The sequence below is a fragment of the Capsicum annuum genome, chromosome 4 (genome assembly GCF_002878395.1).
Source record: "Capsicum annuum cultivar UCD-10X-F1 chromosome 4, UCD10Xv1.1, whole genome shotgun sequence".
Classification (NCBI taxonomy): Eukaryota; Viridiplantae; Streptophyta; class Magnoliopsida; order Solanales; family Solanaceae; genus Capsicum; species Capsicum annuum.
The window spans coordinates 58,993,279-59,006,755 of NC_061114.1; the positions used below are offsets into that span (position 1 = coordinate 58,993,279).

Below are 13,477 nucleotides of genomic sequence, written 5' to 3' on the forward strand. Positions count from 1 at the left end.
GGTCCGGGCCATGTCTCAATTGGATACCCTTTGGTTTTGATTTGAGGCTTTGTGGACTACAGAAGGCATGGGCGATGTCGGTATTGGTATTGGTTTTTGCATTGATACTCGTATCGGTTGGTTTTGGTTATAGACTTATTTTAATATTTTTAAATTGATATTCTCTTATCTTGTTATATGTTCAAAATTCATCTGACCTTGGGGTGTGGTGTGTTTGGTTTGGTTAGGTGCAAGGGGTGATCTCTGGTCCACATGGAATTTGTGATACCCGTCACGATTGACACCCTATTCCACCTTGATATCTATTGTATGCCAATCTCTACCATTATATTGTTTGATAATAGATCCCAGACCCCATTATTGGCTACTGTCTTGTTCAATTAATCCAATGCCCTATAGAAGATTTGAAAAAGCATTTGTCTAGGACCTCATGATTTGGGCATTGCATTATCTTATTATTGAATCATTGCCAAGCCTCATATAAAGGTTCACCATTAAGTTAGTGAAAATTAATGATTTAATCCCATAGTTGCATCATCCAGAAAGGAGGAAAGTGCCTATAAGTGATATATCCCATAAGCAAAGACAACAACCACAATTCCATTTCTCCTGTCAATAAGAATGGGAAAAGACATAAATAGATTGATTCTTGAGATATATGGGCTATGTCAAATGGAGAGCAATCATCAACAAAATTCTTCAAGGGTAGATTGACATCCTCATGTGTTTGACCTCCAAACAACCCTTTCATTTGAAGCAAATAAAGCATTACCCTAGTAATATGAATACTCTATTTCCTTTTACAGATAGAATACGAATAGCACTAGCTCGACCTATATCTCTGAGGTAATCCTTATTCTCGAGATGCCTATCAAAAGTACTAGTATTACTACTGTGTTGGCTTATAGTACCGTGTATACAATTATCCTTACATGAGAAAAAACAAAAACGACAAACAACATAAAATAAAACACTACGGCTAACTCAAAGTGACTAAAAACACTACAAGAAGGAAAACTATATTTCACTCCCCAATAACGGCAAAAAAATTTGATGATGCTCAAATTACACCCTTGAGGTGTAAGAAATTGTCATCAATATAGTAACCCAACAGAGTTGGGGTCGAATCCACAAGAAATAAATACAAGGATATCAATGCTTGAGAATATTAGAAGTCAACTAGGAGTTAACCCGTAATATATGGTAAACAAACATAAAAGTTAAAAAAGGGCTGGGGGTTTGGTTGAATGATTTTGATTTAATAATTTTGTTATTTTGAGAGTACTATTTCAAAGCTAGAAACAATTAAAGGTTAATCAAGTATTGATGGGACTGGGGGTTATGCCTTCTTTGGTATGGGTTTATGTGTGGGTATTTGATTATTTGTCCAAATTTACCTATAAGTCATGGATAGGCTAGATCTAGAGGTATTGGTGTCAATTTTTCAATAAAATACCAAATATCATAAATGGGTTCTTTCGAACACCTCATAAGTGTAATAATTTTGCCAACCAATGGCCTTAAATAAAATCCTTATGTATAAGAGATGCTATCAAATGAACTAATTCAAGTTAATTTTTCACAACCATTCTTCACCCATATCCCCATTGTCAAGGATGATATATCTTCTAAGGTAATAGGGGTTTGCAACCACTAATTCTTAGTTAAAACATGGAATGAATGCAAACCAATATCAAATAGCTAATTAGTAAAACAAATAAACAAAGCCCATGCACTAATCACAACCCATTTAAAAATATCCCAAAAAATAAGAACTAGCTATTCATAGAGAGAGAGAGAAAGTAGAGATATACCAAAATTTCCATCAAATTTATCCATAGAAAATAAAGAGAATGCAAAATCCAACCTTTAATTTTAATAAATATCAAAATAGAAATAACTAATTCTTCACTTGAGAATCAATCTAATGTCTTCATAGCTCAAGAGTAGTACAAAAATGTTCAATGATTATGGAAATGGACTGAAAACCCCCAATTTAGCCCTAAATTCATGTTTGCTAGAATTTACAAGAATGCCACCACACTTTTAATCTGCTTGAGAAAATCTAGATAAGATCAAGGGAAAATCTAGAATAGACTAGGCACAGATAAGATGTACCTTAGGCACATATGGGGCTATCTTCGCTAGTTGGGTGGCCTCTCGACATGTCCATGTGATTTTTAGGGCTCTTTTTCTTTCATATTTGACCTTCCGTTGACTTGAATGGTTTGAGCATCTTCATTTTCAACCTTTACATACACAAATTAGGATTATACATGGAATTAACACCAAAATCAATAAAAAATCATGATAATTTAAGCTTATAAGGGTGATAACAAGTCATCAAATTGACGACATATCAGTCACCACTGCAGAATCTTTAATCAAAGTAGAAACATACATAAGATATTAAATTACATCACAAATGAATTTCAGACGTAAAGAAAATCTAACAAAAACATAAAAGTAAGTGGAACCCAAATCAAACAAATTAGAAGCCATCCAGTTATAGACATGAAAAACTGTAATGACCCTTCAATTCATTGTCCGCATTCTTACTTATTTTCACTGATAGAGCTACTCCATAGCTGCCCCAAGTCATTAGTGACTTGCTAAAATCGATAGTTCGGTGACCTAGAGGTTTGTTTGGTTTTTAGAACCACTTTTCCAATTTGAAGTCTTCGTTGGTTCTAATTGACCATCGAGCAAAAACTTTAGTAAAACAACCTTAAATGCAAAATTCAACTTCACCAACATGTCTGAAACATCAGAATCTATGTGAAACATATCTTAGTTTCTTGAAATAGACTTCGGATGCATCTCGAGGCATTGCCCGAAGCCCAAAACCAAGTTCCATGATTCACCTGTTGCCTGGCTTGGTGAGAGTTATTGTGATCACAGTTGGTGAGCTACGAATATGTGAGCTGTGACCGTGACCAAGTGAGGTGCACGATTGTGCTACCTGAGGCCTAGACTAGGCCTATATAAATGCTGTCTTGCCCAAAATTTTGGCCATTTATGCCTCCCTCTTGAGCTCTAAACCCTAATAGAGTGTAAAATCTTCAAGTGAGTCTTGCGGGTTGATTAGGATCTTTAATAACTTGTGTAATCCATTTTTGCTTAAAATCTATGGTAAGATTCCTTCTAGTTTGGTTTTAATTTCTTGATTTCTAGACCCAAAAGCCCTAAGTATTTGACGCTCAATTATAGCCACAAATGTGATAGATTTACTCAAATTTCTTGAGGGTCTTAGCTCCCTAATAATAGTTGAGCATTAGGTTAGTCTTGGAAACTTATTTTTTGAAGGTAGGACCCACTTGGGGGGTTTGGTATCATTTGTGACCCATGGCATAATGGTGTCATAATGGGTGCTGTAAATCTTGTAATGATGCTTTGATTATGTTGTTGATATCTTGACTTGTGGAATAATCTTTAAGAAAAGAGCAGGCAAGGCTCGTTGCTCCGTGAGAAATTTGGACTCAAGGTAGGTTAGGCTTACTTATAGTTAAATTGAGCTTAATTGTTGTATATTTGTGATATCTTGTGAGATTAGGTGGGGTCTTAGATGATAAATGGGTGAATGATGATACTTGGGATTAGTTAATCCTCATAGGCTATTAAACTTGTAAAATGTGATGCTTGACTATAGCCTAGAACCTTGGCTAGTTCTACTTGTAGTCTCATAAATAGTATGAGAATACCTTAGTTGCTATAATAGAGGAGAATGATGTCGTCGACTAACCTTAAAAGCATGGTGACATAGATTTGACTAGTTATGAATTGGCCTTAGTGTTTGGGGTAACTTAGAAAGAACACTTGAAGAAGATTTTCCCTTATAGGCCTAGTAAGGATTGATAAGACTTTATGGTGTGATTAGATAACCTAGCCTAATTTCGAGTAGAAGTTAGTCTTGTAGAAGTGAACTGTGGAATTATTGGGATTTAGGAGTGGGAGTTGACCCACCTTAAGCTTGAACTATGTAATTTCTTAGTGACCTAGATACTTGATGAATGTCTAAGTTACATTATTAAGGTTATAATGGTTAAACCCGATTATCGGTTATGCATGTGGTCGATGGTTGGATAATGTGTATACTTGATTGATTATAAAGTCTTGTAAATTGAACCTATGGTTATGGTATCACTTGGATTATTGATTAGTTCACCAAGTGAAACTCTAATTATGTTACCACTCTTGCTATGACCCAAGCCCAATGATAAAGCTAATGTTTATGTAAAGGATTTTTCTTTGGGGTTAGTATTATGGATTGTAGGAGTAAAAGAGGCATCTAGAGACCATACACTTGACTTATAATTGACTTGCTAATAAACTTGTTAACTTGAAAAAGTGGTGATTGCGTATATCATTTAGATACTAATACTCATGCATCTACTTATATTATATAGTGATGATTAATAGTAAAGTATGATGTTATCTGTTACCTTACATCACTTATACTCTATCATTGTGGGTTGTATATTCTTATTGATTTGACTACATATGTATGTGTATATCATTGTCTTGAAAGATATGTTAATATGATAATGATGCCCAGTGAATCAGGAGAATATAATGATGTTATGATGATGCCCAGTGAATCTAGAGGATATAATGATGTTATGATGATGCCTGGTGAATCCATAGGATATAATGATGTTATGATGATGTCCGGTGAATTAAAAAAATGTAAAGATGTTGTGATGATGTTATGTGTGGTGAGTATATATGAATACATATTTGTATGTAATGTTATGCCGTGTGTGGCTAAACCCATTTGTGTACTTAGGAGATAAGGTCTTCCTTGGTAAATTATTGTTCATTCATTGTCATTAATTACTAGATAGGAGGTGTGACCCTTGTTAACTCTAATTAGTAACTAGAAGTAGATTATGCCGAGTATTGGGTCAAGGTTAATTGATATGTGCAATCTTGTGTAGGGCTTACTTAGTAAATCTACTTGACTTAGATAAATGGTTACGTTATGGGATTTTGCCTAGTAAAACGGCTTATGTGATAAATAGTTGTCTCGAATAAATGACTATGACCTCTAAGCTAGAAACCTAGTGAACTAGTTGGTGGACCATACTTAGCTAAAATATGGAAACTAGTCGTTAAGGTTGTGACATACTCAATGATAATAGACCTAGTATTGTATGGTAAGTGGTTAAGTTGACATCTAGTATGTGATGCCGTGATGGATTAATTGATGACTTATATAATTAGGATTCCAAATTAAAGTTGGCTTTGTGATAGGTGAATAAATAATAGTGTTGGTAACTTGTAGCTTTTCCGTATTTGATAACTAGTAAACTATTAGATTTACAAACTAGTGGCTCATGGAAATAAGGGCTAGCTAGTATAGGCTACATATGGATTTTATTATTAAGTTAGAGATTAAATAACTATAGAACCATGTTATGGTGATATCAGCTTCCTTGTCTCAAATTGTTGTATTGATGATGATTGTAGACCCCGATAAGAGGCCATGGAGGGAATGCATAACCCGCTGCTTTGGTGCGTTGCTTGTGTAGTTATGCATTGATATGTCGATAGATTGATCTTTTGGTGTACTTTCCAGTGGTATAGGACACCGTGATGAGTTCTTTGTTTGTTCTCCTTGAGTGTACTTCCTGACGGTATGGGATGTCGTGGTAAGTTCTTGTGCTTTATGCTCTAATGATGGTAGTTGTATTGATTGTGAAAAATGCATTCTTGTTATTGTATATATATGGATTTACACTTCCAAAATGATTACTCATGTTGTATGAAAGTTATGGTATATATGGATATGGAATATCGTACGATTGTTATAGTTGATTAGTTAATTAGATAGTGATAGTAAAAAAGATTCAAGTTTGATTCTGTACCTTGACTTTAAGTTATTGTCTTACTCGATATAGTTCTTATATTATAATTTTACTTAGTCAGCTGATGATACCTACTGAGTACCCGTGTTTTGGTACTCATACTACACTTCTGTACCTTTTTGGTACAGACCCGAGTTCTAGTTTCAACCTTGTCGAGATAACACGGTGTTGATCATCAGGAGACAGGGTGAGCTCTTGCAGTTCGAGTTTCCCTTTTTCCCTTCTATCCTTATTGTGTCTTTTGTATTCGAGACAAATATATAAGACTATTAAATGTTGAGTTGCAATTTCTATTGTCGAATGTAGAGATGCTCTTGTGATAATACTATTTGGTCATGGGAATTGGTATTCAAATGTTAGTTGTTTCTTGTAGGATGTCTTTGATATATTATGTTACTATATAGGGTCCATGTTGGAATTTCTTAGTAAGGTAAACCATTACATTAGCTCCAGGTTATGGTGTTGGCTTATGTACTGGTGGGTTATGGTAGTGCCATCATGACTTAAAAATCGGGTCGTGACAACAATACTTGTAATAATAGGTTAGATGCCTCAGCCTCAGTCTTTGTTAGGATGGCATAATAGTGAGCTCTATATTTAAGTTGGGAAACCTCTCTAGCTGGCTGTGCTCAACCCTTCCTTGAATTACCATTTCCTCTATTTCCACTATTACCCTGATTATTATCCCATCCACCTTATGGACGACCCTTATCATTGCCACCTTTACCTCTACTTACTAGAACTACAAACTTGGTATACGTCTGTTACTAACTCCCTACCTACCTCAAAGGATATTCTCTCATAAAATGACATTTTACTTCACAATAATAACAAACTCGCTCAAGACAAGGCCTGTGGGTTACAAAATAAGAAGCCCCTTTTCCTTTAGCAACTATGGGCTGCTAAATAGCCCCTGAATAACCGCCTGTAGAGGTTGGCAAAACTGAATAAATAAGGCAGGATGGATGAACCTTCTGACTGTGACCCCAAGAATATAAACCACTAATGTTGCCTGAATATAGGGGCTTCTAGGCTAATGCCTTAGCCTGATCAACCTGCTAAACTCCCTTAAACTTATTCACATAATTAGATACACATTGAAGATATTTCCTAACACACTCATGTGAATATACAAAACCTAATGATCGTGTTCAAACTTTTAACATATAATTGGATACTCTCCTCTTTAGTGCCCAATAGTTGGGTAGCATAGTGAGACAAAATGTGGAACTTGTCCTCATAGGCCACAACTGACATACTTCCTCATTCAAGGGACAAGAATTCATCCTTATTTTTATCACAAAAAGTATGAGGTAGATACTTGTCCAAAAATAGGGCATAAACTGAGTACAAGTTAATGGAGGCAAAATTGATGTCCGATACTCTATATAGGCTATCCACCATTAGTGGCATCCCGTTGCAGTTGGAAAGTGACAAACTCAACTCCATGCTATTACACAATCCCCTATTTATGAAGTCTCTAATTGTAGTAAATGATAAGCTCAAATGTGTCCTCAGTCTTAGTACGATGAAATAAAAGAGGCTTTATTTTCTAAAACCTGGTCAACAACTCATGTTTGGTTTTGATCATGATGGGGCCTAATACAGGACGGGGATACACATCATTACCCAAAGAATCATCAATTTTTAGAGCTAAAGTAGTTGTGGGATGAGCATACAAAATATAAAATGATGGCATAGTGGGGGTGGCTCTAATACCTGCCAACCGACTAAGATAAGCCAACACTTGCTGAATAATCTCAAAAGATACCAGAGGAAGAGTTGCACCTCTATCTAGTGCCGCAAGCTCTGGTAATGAACAAACCTTATACCTTGCCTTAACCCTCTCAAAATAATCCTAGATTAGGGGAAGCAATACTGAACTCTGATGAACTCAGTCAACTGCTTCCTGAGTTCCAACCTTGGTGGGTATTGCTCTCCCTCTTACCCTTCCCTTACTTCTACCTCGTCCTCATCTCAAACATCTTGTTTTATAGCTGGAGCTACTGCTTTCGCTCCATTCGACCTAGTTTTCACCATCTAAAGATAAAAGAATAAAGAGGGTTAGATACCAATTTACTTCACCAGATACCAATTGGAATCAAGTTATAGCATAAAAGATGAAAGAAAGATATTTTACTAAGGTCCTATAGACTCTCGAATAAAATAAAAGACATCTTTGTACCATTTCACAAGACTCTACCCGACCCATTTGGTACCACAAAATCAATGGACCTGGGGCTCAAATACTAACTTTGTAATGACCTAAACTCATTGTAATTGGCATCAACACTATAACTGGAACCAACACTAAAGCATTAGTGGGAGAACCAACTAACAACATATGCAAATCAACATTAAGCCAAAAACAAGCAAATAAAACCAATTCGATTGAAATAAATCTATATCTAATAATATAATGAAGGCATTAACAAATTATCTGTGGAAAAACCATCTTCTAGGAACTGAAAGTCATTGTACCAAAATATCTAATAAATTTAAAAATAGGGCGTCAACCTAAAAAACTAAAGTAATGTCTATGTCTGAAACAAAAAGAACAAAAAATAATAGAAGAACCCATGGTATCTCAACAGATGCAGCTCACCCTTGAGTTTGAGTTGATCCAAGACATAGATGAGGTCTCAAAATAGAGGCTAGGATATGCTTTACACTGAATACAAAGAAAAGTAAAAGTAAAATCAACACATATAGTGATGGTGTACCAATAGGGTCATCGATTAACCCAAAATGAGACATATGGATACACAACCAAAATATAGTACAACAAGACAACCATAAACCTTATTATTCAACTATATTTCAAGTTCGTAATACTTAACCTTGTAAACAAGTACACCATGAAGTTTAGTCATAAGAGTCAATAAGGATAACCAATCAAGTTAACTAGGACCAACATTAAGACTCAAAGTCAATAACCATGATACAACTATCATATAAACCATGCACAATTCATATAAGTAATAGACAACATAAACCTATGTCATATCATACAAGAAACCTAGACTACTCAAGGATTCTTAATAACAACTATAGTAGCAATGACATGCATCAAATTTTACACAAGAAACCACCTTATAAATTAAGCATACAAACTTGTTCACTCAAGGAACCGTCACACTCACATGTACCTTGTACATACATGCTAAGGGTCTTATGTTGCACACCATGACCTACAGGATACAAATTCTTGTCCATGTACCAAATCCCAGACATTGTGTCTGTTGATGTCACCTAAATTAAAACTCCTAAAAAGTATAACACAATCATTTGTCAAATTTATAACCCAATAAGGTTAGGGTCGAACCCATAGGGAATAGGACAAAAATTAACCAGAAAAGTGCTAATATAGATGGAAAGTGTAGAAAGTAAATAAGTTTTTTGTATGAACAATAGTAAGAGTAGAAATTGTTGGTAAATAAGGTTGTTTGCAGTATGAGACTATCACTAGGATTGTGTTCCTCATGAATTCTTAACTCCATAGACTTATCATTCTCGTAAAACTATATTGGTACCTTGCATATAGAATCTACAAGTTATGTATCACCTAAATGTCTCTTTAGCTTAGGTTTGGTGAATTTCACTCATCTTCTCTTGATGTCAGAGTTTTGCATTACTAACCCTTATCCTGGATCCCAAATTAACTATCTCCTCTCGGTCTCAAGTTAATTAGATAAAGGTTGGTAGCTTCAAATTACTATTTTGATATTCTTTTCCTAATCTCAACCTCTCTTTTGAGTTAATTTCGAATACATACAGTTCTAACATTTAGAGTCATCAAGAAATTAATTGATAAGATAAAAACCAAAATACATGCAAAAACCCAAATGAAGAATGACTTTGCTCTTCCTCTACTTCATTAATCCATTAGGTTCCCACAACAAGAGTGATGGGGTTTAGCTGCTGATGATCGTAAGATCACATATGTAATTCATAATTGAAAGCATATGAATGATCTCACAAATAATTAAGAATGAAAATCAAAATCTCAAATTAATATCAAACCCTAAAAGTCAAGAGTAACAATTCCAAGATCAAAAATTGTATCTTAGAAATAAAAAATAATGTAATAAGTATGTAAAGTGCATAGAATATTAATGGAACATCCCATGGGTATTTGTAGATACATCAAAAAACCTAGAAAACCTATCCAAAAAGGTCAAAAAATAAGGTCGGCACTAACCTATGACCCGATTTCCTGGTCGTAGGTACCACTTGTGGGCCCTAAGTGGGTTTATAGGAATCAGAGGGATCTTCAGATTTTAGAACCCCTACCTGCCAGGGGTACCTATAGGGTTGTAGGTATTTCCTATGCCTCATAGGTAAGGTAAGTAGGAGTTAGACCAACACTTTAACTCTCAAAACTTGAACTCTACTACGTATGCAGGCCACCTACAGGCTCGTAGGTAGTACCTACAGCCGTAGGTAGCTTTTCTACTTCACTTTATCATTTTTTATCCTTCTCTACTCTTCACCCTATTTTTACAAAACCAATATTAAAACACATATCTAACAAAAATACCTATGTACTTGTATAGTTTTCTTGTTTTATGCATCGAAAGTTCCATGAAACCATGGCACATCAACACCCTCAACTTAGAACATTTGCATGTCCTCAGGCCACTAATACATAACAAAGAAAACACAATTCTTTACTAAAAGAAACCTAAGGCACCTACGACAGTCAACTCAATTTATCTTAAATTACTTACCCTCTTCTATTTTCAATTTTTCAAAACAATTTCATGGATCCATGTATCATAACTGTATGACACAAAGGAATCAAGTAATGGAATTACATTAGTAACAAACATCCAAGCATGTATGCAACTTGCACTACCTAAATAGATAAGTAGTTAACATTAAAACCCATGTACCCTCATAACAAAGAAGTCCCAATTATCACAGTATTTTCATTCATGTCAATGCAAGTGACTACACACTCACGCTCACAATAGAAGTTCCAACAATGTGCATAAAATACCATGGACTTCCCCTTATTTTCTATAACTTAGTTTTTTAGACAATTAGACTAGGTTCACTATAGGACTTTTCTAGGCTTGTAATGTAGGATTGGGGATAGGTATGGTACATTTGGGATATAGTGGCTCACCCTACTTAATACTACACTTACATTATTGGCTCCACTTCTCAACCATTTTCTTTTATTTCTCTCTTTTCTCCTTTATTGATTATTCAGATTGGGTGTGGTTTTCTACTTACTTTTCATTTATTCTCCTCATTTTTTTTCATCATTCATTTTTTTTTCTTTTACACACTTTTCTACCACACTCAACCCTACTTGCTTTTTTTTTTATTAAACATCCTTTTGCATAACCAATTTTAACTACACACCCCTATGATAGACACCCTTAACTTAGGTGATTTTCCTGAGTTGAGGTGCATAGTGTGCAAGGCCAGATAAGGGCCAAATAGGTTCATTGTAATTAATTGGGAAGGTGACAAGGTGAAAACAAGAAAATAGGTCAACTTAGAAACAAATTAGGGATCAAGGGATACTTATTCATATTCAATAGGTCTTTTAGGCTAAGAGTGGACTTATTCAAACATGACCTATGATCATGTCCTAACCAACTATCTGACAACCTAGGAAAGACTAACAGGGCAAGTTTTAGATTAAATGCACAAAGTGAAGTAGGTAAATGCCTTACACATATATGGTAAAGGGTTATATTATCAAATACTTCCTATCCAGTTCATGAAATGCTAATCTTTGATTATATTGAACCTAATACTAATTCCATAACAAGATTCAGACTATGGTTACACATATATTTTCATCATTTAGTTCAAAAGTTTTTTGGAGGGGTATCATATTTTTCAAACACTTAAAATATAAAACAAAACATGTCAAGTGCACTTAGGTTCTTTATTTTTCTTCTAATTAAACTTAAACAACACATAATACATATAATAACACAAACACACCCCAAAATGCTAGTTTTACTAAGATAATGCTGCCAACGGGAAAAGAAACACAATAATAAAAACCCTCACCTGTGGTACACCCCCTGCCCAATAGAAAATTGATGCACTATTCTAGTTCATAATAGAAATTAAATAACAAATGGGTGTTAGGACATACCTGGGATGCACTAGGCATCCAAAGCTGTCTTACCCTCATCTGGGGAGTCATATGGATCATCGACAAGAAGAGGTAGTGGTGTGTGACTAGTAGAGGCGCTCAATGCCGTCTGGGAAAACTTATCTTCATCCACCATGTTGTACTCTCGACTCTGTGGTGGATTTTTCTAAGTCCTACTGAAATCCACCTTAGGGTCACCTAACTCCATATCCTCATATCTTCTTTTGGCCCCAACAATTGGGGCTTCATCATTCTCTACAAGAAAATCAAAAGCCACAGGTGCTGTCCTGGGCAGTGACTTTATGAAAGAATAAATCACTAGAGGGATAATTGGAATATGTCTCTCATCTAGTGAGTACACTTCAGATCTCATTTTGGCCACCTCATTGGTGTAGGACCCACAACTCAAGTGCCCGAGTCTCTCAAATTCATGCTTCTATCTGAGCCTCAAAACTATCTATGCACCTATTCAACTCTCTCATTAATAGATCTATGCAGCCATCATACTATCTTTGATTCAAAACTTAAAATCCTCCGAAGTAGTATAGACCCATGGATGGATCTGGACAAATATTATGGATAACTGGGTTTCTGTATGTGTCTGGTGATCGCTCATATCCTTCTACTGATCGACTAGCTACTATAAGAACTCTCAAGGTAAACAAAAAAAACTAGTAATCAATGAGTGATGGGGAAAAATAGAAACTGAAGAAGAAGCTGAAGTGCCCATATTCCCCTCACAACCTATAGTACTCATAGGATTAACTCTCTAACTTCCAATATTAATATCACTAAAAGGTATTGGCCTCTCAAAGAGCTCAACCGATATAGAAAGTCCCTTAAAATTAGATGCACTCAAAGAAGTAGGTGGTTGTGCTTGATGTGGTGCAATAAGGTTGGCCACATCTTTAATTATGCCAATATCTACCATGTGGGTACCTCGAACCACTGATCAACCTTTGGAATAGGTAATACTCTGACCATATCATATAACCTCTATATCAAGCATGAGAAGGTAAGGGTGGTGAACTCTTGGATCTCAACTCGAATCCACCTAGAAAAATTATTATCATAACAAATTATGAGGCTTGAAATCAATACAACTCTATCCCAAGTAAGCATGTTATTCGTAGATGTCAGACTCAAATGGTGCCTTACTATCATCCACTAAAACTTTGCTATAAAATCCAGCAATTCCTTCTTAATCTTACCCTTCCCCTCAACTCAAGCGGCATCAGTACCTAACTCTAAAATTTCTTGGCTACCCATCTAGCGAAGTCTACTCTCTATGCCCTTTGCTAATTATCCCCATTATGTTCCTACTCTGAACTAGTCTCAACTGATAGTCCAAATCTACTATAGTGGACGGCCCCATAAACTTTGGCCCAATCAAAACTCTCCTGACCATCTCCTTTAAAATATGATAACTTCTCTGACAAGTGTGTGATCCTATAGAGGCTGGTTAATGACTCCTATTTTAATTAAG

The 13,477-nt window shown here is 35.4% G+C and overlaps 1 non-coding gene across 1 annotated transcript; it reads left to right on the top strand.

Annotated features, from left to right (window-relative positions):
* Window positions 1-425: 425 nt before the first annotated feature.
* On the top strand, window positions 426-531 carry LOC124898301. The gene has a single exon (XR_007055276.1). It is a non-coding gene; the product is annotated as a small nucleolar RNA R71 (small nucleolar RNA).
* The last annotated feature ends 12,946 nt before the right edge of the window (window positions 532-13,477 follow it).